At 48.1% G+C, this 14,410-nt stretch overlaps 1 protein-coding gene across 1 annotated transcript in view; it reads right to left on the bottom strand.

The window, feature by feature from the left end:
- LOC126183736 (uncharacterized) overlaps positions 1–14,122 on the bottom strand; it is a 1,106,726-nt gene extending 1,092,604 nt beyond the window's left edge. The window contains exon 1 of the mRNA XM_049925942.1: positions 14,010–14,122. The gene's annotated coding sequence lies outside the window, so the exon portion shown is untranslated. The remainder of the gene's footprint in view (positions 1–14,009) is intronic.
- Between the last annotated feature and the right edge of the window lie 288 nt (positions 14,123–14,410).

The following is a 14,410-nucleotide window of genomic DNA, read 5'->3' as shown; positions in this document are numbered from 1 at the left end:
ACGGTGTCGAAGTTGAGGGAATACTAAACGACTTAGACAAAATTTCCAGTTGGTGTGATGAATGGCAGCTACCCCTAAATGCGGAAAAATGCAAGTTAATTAGTATGAATAGGAAGAACAAACCTGTAATTTTCGGATGCAGTATGACTAGTGTTGTGCTTGACACGGTCAAGTCGTTTAAATATCTGGGTGTAACGTTGCAGAGCGGTGTGAGGTGGAACGAGTATGTGAAAACTGTGGTAGGGAAGGCAAATGGTGACTTAGGTTTAGTGAAAGAATTTTAGGAAAAGTGGTCCACTTGAAGGAAGACCGCATATAGGACGCTTGTGCGACCTATTCTTGAGTACTGCTCCAGTGTTTGGGATCCGTACCAGGTCGGATTGAAGGAAGACATCGAAACAATTCAGAAGCAGGCGACTACATTTGTTACCGGTAGGTTCGAACGATACGTATGTGTTACGGAGATGCTTCGGGAAATCAAATGAGAGTCTCTAGAGGGTAGGCGGCGTTCTTGTGAAAAAACACTACTGAGATAATTTAGAGAACCGGCATTTGAAGCTGACTGCCGAACGGATCTACTGCCGCCATCGTACATCGTGCATAAGACCATGAAGATAAGGTACGAGAAATTAGGACTCATAAGAAGGGGTACAGACAATCATAATGGTTCAAATGGCTCTGAGCCCTATGGGACTTAATTTCTGGGGTCATCAGTCCCCTAGAACTTAGAACTACTTAAACCTAACTAACCTAAGGACATCACACACAACCATGCCCGAGGCAGGATTCGAACCTGCGACCGTAGCGGTCGCGATGTTCCAGACTGAGTGCCTAGAACCGCTCGGCCACTCTGGCCGGCTGCAGACAATCGTTTTTCCCTCCATCTATTTGCGAGTGGGACAGGAGGATAAGCCGCGCGAGGTAGCCGTGCGGTCTCGGGCGTCTTGTCATGGTTCGCGCGGTTTCCTCTCCGTCGGAGATTCGATTCCTCCATCGGGCATGTGTGTGTGTGTGTGTTGTCCTTTGTGTAAGTTAATTTAAGTTAGATTAAGTAGTGCGTAAGCCTAGGGACCGATGACCTCAGCAGTTTAGTCCCATAATTCTCACCAAAAATTTTCATTGTACAAGAGGGTAAATGACAAATAGTGGTACAGGGTACCCTCCGCCATGCACCGTACTGCAGCTTGCGGATTATCTATGTAGACGTAGATGTAGAAGTGTCCCTCGTTCTGAGTTTGTTGAAGCTCGGCAGACAGCCGAAATCAGTTAGCTGCACTAAGCAGTGTTACAGTATAAACTGACAGTGAACAGGAAGCAGATTAGCATGGAGGCAGAGGTAGCAACCGGACCATGTGGCACAAACAGTGAATCACGAAAGCTGAGACTGGAATGCGAGCCTTGAGAATGGATCTTACTCGACAGTAAAGACGTAGGGGAACCATTAATGTTCTGGCGCGAAACGGCGATTGTACCTTATTACATATTAATAACTGAAATCATATTCAGGCATAACTAGTACTAGGAGGAGTTTACGGGTCATGAAGGCTTCACTACAATAATAACGCTATGCAGTAAACAAAATGTTCAAATGTGTGTGAGATCTTATGGGACTTAACTGCTCTGGTCCTCAGTCCCTAAGCTTACACACTACTTAACCTAAATTATTCTAAGGACAACACACATACCCATGCCCGAGGGAGGACTCGAGCCTCCGCCGGGACCAGCCGAACAGTCCATGACTGCAGCGCCCATAGACCGCTCGGCTAATCCCGCGCGGCTTTGCAGTAAACCCATTAATTAAATAAACAGAGGAATATTGTTAATTTACGAAAGACGTACGAAGGGCAAAAACATGTTACGATGTAAGCAAGAGACTTCAGGTGTGTGCAAGCTCGACGACAGACGTACTCCGAAGCTGCGAAAGACGGCGGTCGCATGTATTCAGATCCTGTTCAAATATATTAAAAAAAAAAAAAGCAGGGCACCACGAAGGAATTATCCGAATGAGATGGAATCGGTTGATGTGATGGACATGTGCAGACAAACAAATGATTACAATTTCAGAAAAACTGGATGATTTATTCAAGGCAAAGAGCTTCATAGACTGAGGAAGTCGATAACGCGTTGGACCACCTCTGGCCCTTATGTAAGCGGTTATTGGTGTTGACATTGATTGATAGGGTTGCTGGATTTCTTCCTGAGTGGTATCGTGCCGAATTATGTCCAGTTGGCGGCTTAGATCGTCAAACTCCCGGGATGGATGGAGGGCCCTTGCTGGCCAACGTACTGTTAGGCAAGCACGAAGACAAGCCTTACAAACTCTCACCTTCCTTGCTGGAAGGAAATCCCAGCACGGCTTCCCGCGGAGGAAAGAAAACGGGGCGTATTACTAGGGTTGTCAAGAAAGTAAGTTCCGTTCGGTCACTAAATGGAAACCATAGTGAAAATCAGAAACATTTTATCTGCAAGAGAACGCTACACTTTCCAGGTACTTCTGTACATAGTCGCCGCTCCGACTTAGACATCTGTCGGAGCTTTATACCCAATTACCAACACCATCGTCACAGAAGGCAGCCGCCTATGCTTCCCGATAATTCTCTATGCTGGTCTATAGCCCGTAGCCTGCGCCCAAGTGTTGTCTTCGTATCCAGCGTTTCATGTGAACAGAGATGACACTCAGGACGAGCCAATTAGGGCTGCTTTGTGGGTGATCGAACACTTCCCACCGAAAAGGCCGCAGGAGCGTCTTCACTGCCCCTGCAGAGTGCGGCTGAAAATTGCCATGAAGAAAGAAGTGCGTGGCAGTTGTGTTAGGTGTGCTGCATTCATTAAGGCGAAGCCTCTTAGCGAACCCTCCTACTGGAGACATCGTTGTTCTAGGCACCATTACTCGCTCACAGTGCGCTGACAACTGAAAAGAGCGTCGCGGTGCGATCGGCGGTCATACTAGAGTCACTACCCAACACATCTGTGCAAAGCTTCATCGGGTTTTCACTGTGGTGACCATTTCGCGACCGATCGGAACTTACTTCCTGGACACCCTTCGTATATTGTCGAAGTATCAAATGTGTGTGAATTCCTTAGGGATCAAACTGCTTAGGTCATCGGTCCCTAGACTTACACACTACTTAAACTAACTTATGCTGAGAACAACACGCACACCCATGCCTGAAGGAGGACACGAACCTCCGGCGTGAGGGGCCGCCCAGTCCGTGCATGACGTCTCAGACCGTGCGGCCACTCCGCGTGGCTGTAGACGTATCGTTGTGCCGTGAGGGTGCCACGGATGATAATGGAAGGGATTCTGCTGTCAAATGAAATAACACCTACAGCCATAAATCCCAGCTGTCGCGCAGTATGGCGGGTGACTGTCAGACTGGTATCGTACCGCTGTCTTTGCCAATTCTGGACACATCTTCGGCCTCGAATTTCAGTGACTGGAATAGAATTTTCTTTAGTGATGTGTCCCTCTTAGAACTAAGCCTGATGACCAGTGAAGACGTGTGGAGACGCCCTGAAGTAGAGATCCACATGGACGACACGTTACGTTCTTCTTTTAAAGCACTCGTAAAACGCCAAGAAAAGCGTAAATTGTCGATTGTCTAGTAGCTACTAGAATACACGTTCGAATGCGTCAGTAGGGGACTATTAAACCACTATGTCCAGCTCTTCCATACTGTACTATTGCATATTGATTTTAATCCGTAAAATTTAATATTTTGTCTCCCTTGAAGTGACATGAAGTCTTCCAGTCGCTGGACAGGTATTGTAAAATTACCTTGCAGCATGATTTCGAAAATATGAAACTACAGCTGCTATTTAGTATTTTTTATTGTAAGCGTTGTAGCGGCAGTTATAATAATCACCAGAAATATTGCACAATGTTTGGTTATCAATACAGCGAACCGTACTTTTGCGTGATACTTTTTGGGGTTAAGGTGCTTATTCACTTTGGTTTGTAGTCCCTTCAGTTGTCAGATACAGCATTCCCGAAGTTTTGGAACTCTCATACCGATTTGCTACTTCTCCTCTGTCTTAAGATGCATAGCCATTATTCCTCTTCAGTGTGTCGGTATTTGTTTCTGTTAGGTCCTCAGAGCACATGACATGATGCGACATTCATGCAGACGGCTCATCCTCCACTCTTCATTCTGCAGTGTGCACAGTAGCCATACCTTCCCGCGCAGCGGCTTAACGATGTTCACAGGATTTATTGGCTTCCTCTGAGTCATATTTACCGGTAGTACTTACACTACACCACCAAACACAGTGACAATCTCACTAGTACGGTTTGTACACCTACAACGTAATGAGGCCAGCACAACGACCTTCAGATGGTGCTAGAGGAACATATATACTTTGACAGATAAAAGGCATTGACTGGTATTCAGACAGATACGATACAGGGTAATTACAAAGTCTGTGAAAGATTTTAAAAAGTCAGTATAGGTAAATGGTAAAACGCAACATTAACAAATTATATAGCACGTAATTATTATTACGGGTAATAAGTGCGTTTTGTGTTCTAGAATTTGCCTGTTGCCAATCAGTTGCTATTTGGCAAGTTTCACAAGACACCACCATTTTAGAACAACACAATAAGTGGTACAAATAATATGAAGATGATGGTTGTTTATGCGATGCAAAACGTTCGGGTTGATCGAGCCTGTGAGAACAGATAGTGAATCGTGTGAGGGCCACCATGATGCGATGTCTTACAAACTCTCCCTGTCTTGCTACTGGAGAACTAAACATCACTCAGCTAACAGCCTGGAAAATTCTCGAAAAGCGATTAGGAGTGAAGCTTCATATTTTTCAGCTGCTACAAGCCATTAGCCACGAAGACAAATTGCGTAGTCAGCAGTTCTGCATTGATATGCACAACCATCTTAAAAATGTCTATGTGCAAGCGAATTAATCGTCAATGACGAGACAGTTTTCATATTTCGGGAAAGTTTAGACGATTAATCTCACGCAAATTGGGGCAAGAGAATCCACATATACCTGCTGAACACTTCAGAAATTCCGACAATGTTAAAGTGTTCTGTTCTGTGTCTTCGCTCAGATAACAGTCATTTGTATCACCTCTCTCGACGTGCTGCAATTGCTTTCAAATGTGGCGACCCTGCACGTTTTCACATCGCTTGACAGGTCGAGTTGTGGCTGCTGACACGGTGCTCTTCGAGTGGACTGTATGACTACCCTATATTATAATTTAAGCACATTTACAGTTGATTTCAGCCGTTCTAGCTGTTAGTGGCTTAGCCACGCTGGGTAGCCGAACGGTCTCAGTCGTCTTGTCACGGTCTGCACGGCTCCCCCCGTCGGAGGTTCGAGTCGTCCCTCGGGCATGGGTGTGTGTGTCGTCCTTAGCGTAAGTTAGTTTAAGTTAGATGAAGTAGTGTCTAAGCTTAGGGACCAATGACCTCGGCAGTTTGGTCTCATAAGACCTTACCCCGAATTTCCAAAAAAAAATTGTTAGTGGTTTATGAAACGCCCCGTTCAGACCAATCTCTGAAGTCAAGTTCGTTATTTTGGGGGGATTCATCAACTATCCAATTGAAGATAATTCGCCTCAGTTAACTGGTAGCACGAACTTTTCATCGCTGGAATGATCCCGATGACATTGTACGTCTTCTCAAGGCTAGCGGGCTATCTGAAGAAAGTACAAGCGGCACAGACTTTAGGTTAACACCGATCTACCGTCTCTAGCTATTTCATCAACAAGACGATAAATCAGCAGAAGTTCACCGCCAACTGTCGTCACTTAGATTAAGCAGGTGAAACTTATTCAAAGAATTTCACATAGGTGTCATCCACTCGTCCAGCGTACTACAGCGCGTAGGGACTTATGCAGACTGTTAATAACTCTTAGGAATTTAAAAATTTAGGTGAGGTTTAATATGATGTCGACTGCAGTTCATAATTTGTTCGCTCTTCCGGTTTCGGAAGTGCTCTATTCATAAATCGTAACACATTCCTATAAAAATCAATTTTCAAATGTCGACAAGTCCTGGTGCTTTCTGAATCTCACTTCAGTTCTATCACTAGTTGAAAATACACTCCTGGAAATGGAAAAAAAGAACACATTGACACCGGTGTGTCAGACCCACCATACTTGCTCCGGACACTGCGAGAGGGCTGTACAAGCAATGATCACACGCACGGCACAGCGGACACACCAGGAACCGCGGTGTTGGCCGTCGAATGGCGCTAGCTGCGCAGCATTTGTGCACCGCCGCCGTCAGTGTCAGCCAGTTTGCCGTGGCATACGGAGCTCCATCGCAGTCTTTAACACTGGTAGCATGCCGCGACAGCGTGGACGTGAACCGTATGTGCACTTGACGGACTTTGAGCGAGGGCGTATAGTGGGCATGCGGGAGGCCGGGTGGACGTACCGCCGAATTGCTCAACACGTGGGGCGTGAGGTCTCCACAGTACATCGATGTTGTCGCCAGTGGTCGGCGGAAGGTGCACGTGCCCGTCGACCTGGGACCGGACCGCAGCGACGCACGGATGCACGCCAAGACCGTAGGATCCTGCGCAGTGCCGTAGGGGACCGCACCGCCACTTCCCAGCAAATTAGGGACACTGTTGCTCCTGGGGTATCGGCGATGACCATTCACAACCGTCTCCATGAAGCTGGGCTACGGTCCCGCACACCGTTAGGCCGTCTTCCGCTCACGCCCCAACATCGTGCAGCCCGCCTCCAGTGGTGTCGCGACAGGCGTGAATGGAGGGACGAATGGAGACGTGTCGTCTTCAGCGATGAGAGTCGCTTCTGCCTTGGTACCAATGATGGTCGTATGCGTGTTTGGCGCCGTGCAGGTGAGCGCCACAATCAGGACTGCATACGACCGAGGCACACAGGGCCAACACCCGGCATCATGGTGTGGGGAGCGATCTCCTACACTGGCCGTACACCACTGGTGATCGTCGAGGGGACACTGAATAGTGCACGGTACATCCAAACCGTCATCGAACCCATCGTTCTACCATTCCTAGACCGGCAAGGGAACTTGCTGTTCCAACAGGACAATGCACGTCCGCATGTATCCCGTGCCACCCAACGTGCTCTAGAAGGTGTAAGTCAACTACCCTGGCCAGCAAGATCTCCGGATCTGTCCCCCATTGAGCATGTTTGGGACTGGATGAAGCGTCGTCTCACGCGGTCTGCACGTCCAGCACGAACGCTGGTCCAACTGAGGCGCCAGGTGGAAATGGCATGGCAAGCCGTTCCACAGGACTACATCCAGCATCTCTACGATCGTCTCCATGGGAGAATAGCAGCCTGCATTGCTGCGAAAGGTGGATATACACTGTACTAGTGCCGACATTGTGCATGCTCTGTTGCCTGTGTCTATGTGCCTGTGGTTCTGTCAGTGTGATCATGTGATGTATCTGACCCCAGGAATGTGTCAATAAAGTTTTCCCTTCCTGGGACAATGAATTCACGGTGTTCTTATTTCAATTTCCAGGAGTGTATGATTGATAGTGCCGCCTTGAACACATTCTCTTCTTGCTCAATTGTCACCATACATTATTTTACTCGACAGTAAAAACAATACTTAACTGAGAAGTACATAAATTTAGGATTATTGACTTTCACTTCACTGAAATTTTAATAAGATACTAAATCTCTGACCACAAAATAGAAGTACACACAGGCACTTCACTGTTATGCTAAACTGCTCGAGATATATGTTGATTAGCGGACATGTGTACGTGTCGTGTCACTGAACAATTCCGACAGCTACAGAATGATAGAGAAGTTTTGTGCTGTACCTTTGTCGTTATGTGTGCACCTTGTTGCGGGTGCGTACTCTTAACCGAGCAACAAGAGAACCTACAAACTTACCGTTTAAACAATCATAGCGAGGAGTTTCTGACAGCCTCCATCCAATGGACACTCCTAAGAGAATCAGGACTTAATCAAGAACGCCTTACGATCAAGTTGAGCCAAATCAAGCTGATGAACGTCTTTCACTTAATATATACTATGATGGTATCTGTTCATTCTGACATGTCCGAAAGAACAGATACCATCTTAGTATACATGTATAGTTAAGGCTCACCGGTCACTTGACCATCTTCTTCTTCTGTGCGAATGCAGAAATAGTGCCCGAACTCTTACGGAATCGGCAACGCGCCGCGAGTAATGAGTATAATGGCCAGGGGCACTACGGATGTAGTGCGGGACAATACGTCGAGAATGTGGGTTTCGCGGGAGGCGTGCCAGAGATAAATCCGTGCAGTCGATCTATCCTCTGTGTCCTCGGTGGCTCAGATGGATAGAGCGTCTGCAATGTAAGCAGGAGATCCCGGGTTCGATACCCGGTCGGGGCACACATTTTCATCTGTCCCCGTTGACGTACGTCAACGCCTGCAAGCAGCTAAGGGTGTTCATTTCATTGTCTTTCACAGAAAATACTCGTCGAGCCGTGGCAAATTACAATTTAGCAAAATGGTTCAAATGGCCCTGGGCACTATGGGACTTAACAGCTGTGGTCATCAGCCCCCTAGGACTTAGAACTATTTAAACCTAACTAACCTAAGGACATCACACACATCCATGCCCGAAGCAGGATGCGAACCTGCGACCGTAGCGGTTCCAGACTGTAGCGCCTAGAACCGCTCGGCCACTCCGGCCAGCACAATTTAGCATTCACAGGTAGGAATTCTGTCGAAGTAAGGGGATAGTTCGGCAGCGAGGAAGCGTACAACGAGATCATTAGTATAATGTGTGTGTGAGAGCGAGGCTGGCGCTCTACCTGAGACTAAGGGAATCGCTCGTATATGGTTTCGCACTTATGTGTGCACAACATTGTTTCAGGCTGTATCCTTGTTGCTTCATGTTGGGAGTTTATGTCTACATCTACATAATCATACACTGAAGAGACAAAGAAACTGGTACACGTGACTAAAATCGTGTAGGGCACCCGTGTGCCTGCGGAACTGCCGCAGCACGACCTGGCATGGACTTGACTAATGTTCGAAGTAGTGCTGGAGGGAACTGACACCATGAATCCTGCCGGGCTGTCCATAAATCCTTAAGAATACTAGGGGTGAAGAGCTCTTCTGTACAGCACGTTGCAAGGCATAAGAAGGCACTCAGAAGAGTGTTCCCGGAGCCACTCTGTAGCAATTCTGGACGTGTGTGGTACCGCCTTGTCTTGCTGTAATTACCCAAATCCGTCGGAATGCGCAATAGTCATGAATGGATACATATACGTATATGGATATGGTGTTCGAAAGAACAGACACCATTGATGACCTGCAGCCGTCTAGAACGAAATTATAATTATATATTAATACGTTCAGCTGCTAACGGGCGTTGATATATATCAACGGGGACAAGTGAAAATGCGTGCCCCGACCAGGACTCGATCCCGGGATCTCCTGCTTACATGGAAGACGCTCTATCCATCTGAGCCACCGAGGGTACAGAGGATAGTGCGACTGCAGGGACTATCTCGCGCGCGCCTCCCACGAGACTCACATTCTCAACTTATCTGTCCACACACTACATTCGTAGTGTCCCTATCCAACACACTCTTTACTCGTGGAAGACATTCTTACGAAGTCCCGTAAGAGTTCGGGCAATATGTGCGCATCCGCACAGAAGAAGAAGGTCATGGCCGGTATTGCCAGAACTACACTCCTGGAAATTGAAATAAGAACACCGTGAATTCATTGTCCCAGGAAGGGGAAACTTTATTGACACATTTCTGGGGTCAGATACATCACATGATCACACTGACAGAACCACAGGCACATAGACACAGGCAACAGAGCATGCACAATGTCGGCACTAGTACAGTGTATATCCACCTTTCGCGGGCAATGCAGGCCGCTATTCTCCCATGGAGACGATCGTAGAGATGCTGGATGTAGTCCTGTGGAAAGGCTTGCCATGCCATTACCACCTGGCGCCTCAGTGGGACCAGCGTTCGTGCTGGACGTGCAGACCGCGTGAGACGACGCTTCATCCAGTCCCAAACATGCTCAATGGGGGACAGATCCGGAGATCTTGCTGGCCAGGGTAGTTGACTTACACCTTCTAGAGCACGTTGGGTGGCACGGGATACATGCGGACGTGCATTGTCCTGTTGGAACAGCAAGTTCCCTTGCCGGTCTAGGAATTGTAGAACGATGGGTTCGATGACGGTTTGGATGTACTGTGCACTATTCAGTGTCCCCTCGACGATCACCAGTGGTGTACGGCCAGTGTAGGAGATCGCTCCCCACACCATGATGCCGGGTGTTGGCCCTGTGTGCCTCGGTCGTATGCAGTCCTGATTGTGGCGCTCAACTGCACGGCGCCAAACACGCATACGACCATCATTGGCACCAAGGCAGAAGCGACTCTCATTGCTGAAGACGACACGTCTCCATTCGTCCCTCCATTCACGCCTGTCGCGACACCACTGGAGGCGGGCTGCACGATGTTGGGGCGTGAGTGGAAGACGGCCTAACGGTGTGCGGGACCGTAGCCCAGCTTCATGGAGACGGTTGCGTATGGTCCTCGCCGATACCCCAGGAGCAACAGCGTCCCTAATTTGCTGGGAAGTGGCGGTGCGGTCCCCTACGGCACTGCGTAGGATCCTACGGTCTTGGCATGCATCCGTGCGTCGCTGCGGTCCGGTCCCAGGTCGACGGGCACGTGCACCTTCCGCCGACCACTGGCGACAACATCGATGTACTGTGGAGACCTCACGCCCCACGTGTTGAGCAATTCGGTGGTACGTCCACCCGGCCTCCCGCATGCCCACTATACGCCCTCGCTCAAAGTCCGTTAACTGCACATACGGTTCACGTCCACGCTGTCGCGGCATGCTACCAGTGTTAAAGACTGCGATGGAGCTCCGTATGCCACGGCAAACTGGCTGACACTGACGGCGGCGGTGCACAAATGCTGCGCAGCTAGCCCCATTCGACGGCCAACACCGCGGTTCATGGTGTGTCCGCTGTGCCGTGCGTGTGATCATTGCTTGTACAGCCCTCTCGCAGTGTCCGGAGCAAGTATGGTGGGTCTGACACACCGGTGTCAATGTGTTCTTTTTTCCATTTCCAGGAGTGTATATACTTACATGGATATGGTGTCTGTTCTTTCGGACGTGTCCGTAGAGTATTTATTTTTGCTTGCTGAAATTTAATTTCTTCTCCAAATCTGTTGTTGGGTTCTATCACCATTTGCTCAACGTTCAGACTGAACAACAATGGGAATGGGGTACAACCCTCTAGCACCTCCTTCTCAACCACAAACTTTCCTTTCAAGAGTTTCGACTCTTATAACTGCATTCTGGTTTCTGTACAAGTTACAAACAACTATTCGTTCCCTGTGTTTTACCTACACGCGTTTAGGAGCTAAAATAGTGTATTCCAGTGAACATTGACAAAAGCTTCCTCTAAATGTACAAAAGCTATAAACGTAGATTTTGCTTTTCTTCGACGCATTTCTTAAGTCGTATGGTCAAGTATTCCCACCGTGTTCTTAGAGGTCTCTGAAACCCAAACTAATCTACCCCTAGGTCATCTTCTACCAGTTTTTCCATACCTCAGCAAATTAATCGTGTTTGTATTTTGCAGCCGGCCCTGGTGGCCGAGCGGTTCTATGCGCTACAGTCTGGAATCGCGCGACCGCTCCGGTAGCAGGTTCGAATCCTGCCTCGGGCATGGATGTGTGTGATGTCCTTAGGTTAGTTAGGTTTAATTAGTTCTAAGTTCTAGGGGACTGATGACCTTAGAAGTTAAGTCCCATAGTGCTCAGAGCCATTTGAACCATTTTTTTTGTATTTTGCAAGCATGACTTATGAAACTGATGATTTGGTAGTATTTATAACTGTCAGCATCTGACTTGTTTGTCTATATTACAGGTACTGCCTTACAACTGTCCATATGAGAATAGAGCTGCCATTCATTATATTTAGTGGAGAATTTGTCCATGTGTTTCTATAATTACTCACGATCGCTCAAAGACAACATCGTCCCTTAGACAACAGCTTAGTCGGCTGCCAATCTTGCAGGAAACCCGAACCTGTCTGATAACACATTTGGACGAGAGTTGTTCATAAGTAATACAACACACTTTTTTCTGAAAATAGGTTGGTTTTATTCCGGATTACAGTAGACGATATTATTCCCCTCTGTTTTGGCTACAAAACACTATATTTCAACATAATATCCGGTCAATGAGGAAGTCTCACGCCACCTTACTGGAAGGGCCTGTATGCCCGTATTTTTACAATCTACTGGTCGATGTCTAAATGAACGTCTTGTTGCATTAATAGCCTTCGATTTCCCACACACTGCTTCCCGAAGAGTGCATCCTTTATTGGGCCAAACAGATGGAATTCGGAAGGTGCGAGATCCGGACTGTAGCGTGCACGAGGAGGAACAATCCGATGAAGCTTTGTGAGCTCCTCTTGGGTGTGCATATTTGTGTGAGGCCTTGCGTAGTTTGCATTTTTGTGGCGACAAACACGCTGAAGACATTTCTTCAATTTCATGAGACAGAACTGTGTTGCTTCTTCAATTTCCTGAGGGTAACACAGCACATTTCAGAGGTGACCGTTGCACCATAAGGGGGGACATCAAACAGAATAACCCTTTCAGAGGCCCAGACGGCCGTCGCTATACTTTACCTGCTGAGTGGGTGAACATGAAATTTTTCTACAGAAGATAGGTGTTGTGGTGCCACTCCATGGAAATTGGAAATATGTGGTAATTTCTATGGGACCAAACTGCTCAGGTCATCGATCCCTAGGCTTACACACTACTTAATATAACTTAAACTGACTTACGCTAACGACAACACACACACCCATGCCGAAACGAGGAGTCCAACCTCCGACGGGGGAAGCCGCGCGAACCGTGGAAAGGCGCCCTTAGACCGCATGGCTACCTCGCGTAGCGCCACTACATGGACTGTCGTTTTGTTTCCAGTTCAAAGTGATGAAACAATGATTCATCACTTGTAACGACGTTCGACAAAAATTTTCGCGATCATCCTCGTAACGCGCATGCAATACCGCACAGACGGTCCTTCGTTGCTCTTTACGGTCTTCTTTAGGAGGCGAGGAATACAGTCGCCACACACCTTTGGGTATCCCAACAGGTTTCAAAATGGTCCAAATGGCTCTGAGCACTATGGGACTTAACTTCTTTGGTCATCCGTCCCCTAGAACGTAGAACTACTTAAACCTAATTAACGTAAGGACATCACACACATCCATGCCCAAGGCAGGATTTGAACCTGCGACCGGAGCGGTCGCGTGGTTCCAGACTGAACCGCCTAGAACCGCTCGGCCACACTGGCATGCTCCCAACAGGTAGACGAAAGTGTAAACACTACCAACATACACTACCAATACAGAGGTTCAGTTGAGCAGCTAGGTGTTTGCTTGTGATCCGTTAATCCTCTCGAATGAGACTGTCCGCACGTTCCAATATTGCAAGATTCACATTGCGTGCAGCTGGGTGGCACACGGGAGATGGGACAGGTTTGGGTGACCTTGTTGTGATGATGACATACGCCTCGACCAAAGGCTCACAGGACATTTGTTCTCTGCCAGGTCTCTGCAGACATTCTGCAAGCGCCTCTGAATATCTGCGATTTTCTGGTTTTCCGCCAAAAGAAACTCAGTGACAGCTCTCTCCTTAGGGAGCACCACCGTTTATAGACATTACATTTTGAAGGGTACGTATAGAGCTGCCACCTATCGGAACTTCATTAAACTGTAGGGACTGAATTGGGAATATTCCACGATGTCCCACAAAAAATTTCGCATTTCCATAACTGGTGGAGAAAATAAATGTGTTGTCTTTCTTACTGAACGCCCCTCCTATATATTGTGAACATTTGAGACTCTATTTCGGTTCCTTGGGGAACACCCGGTGCTACTTTTTTTCTGTGAAGCATTCCCCGTCCAATATAAGGTACCAGTTTCTATTAGTCATACATTCCCCGAACCAATCACATATCAGCGAAAACACGCCGACGGACGTACCTTCGTTAGCGGTAAACGATGCGGTGTGGCGTGGAACGTGTTTTGGAGTCGGAATCCCGACTTAGGGGCTGGCGGTTTGCTCAGCAGGTGATGTATCCGCGGCCCAGGCTGCGCGTGTCCCGGCGCGGGCAGGCTCCGGCTACGCGTGGCGCGGCGTGCTGCGGCCCGCATACTGATGCCAGCATCGATCCCGAACACCGGACTCCGGAGCGCGCTCCAGCCGGCGCGAGGCGCGCAGAGCCCGTCTGCGCCACGCAAAAAGTGCCCGCCGCTCTTACCTGCCAGCCACTCGTTACCTGACCGAACGATTCGCCGAAGCGCTGCCGGAAGGACTTTCTTAGAACGGATCAGCGAAGTGCTTTACTGGGATAGTCCAGATTGAAATCAGCACCTACATTTAT

The sequence above is a fragment of the Schistocerca cancellata genome, chromosome 4, assembly GCF_023864275.1.
Source record: "Schistocerca cancellata isolate TAMUIC-IGC-003103 chromosome 4, iqSchCanc2.1, whole genome shotgun sequence".
NCBI lineage: Eukaryota > Metazoa > Arthropoda > Insecta > Orthoptera > Acrididae > Schistocerca > Schistocerca cancellata.
The sequence above is the reverse complement of the archived record's forward strand: the minus strand, read 5'-3'. Positions and strand labels throughout refer to the sequence as shown.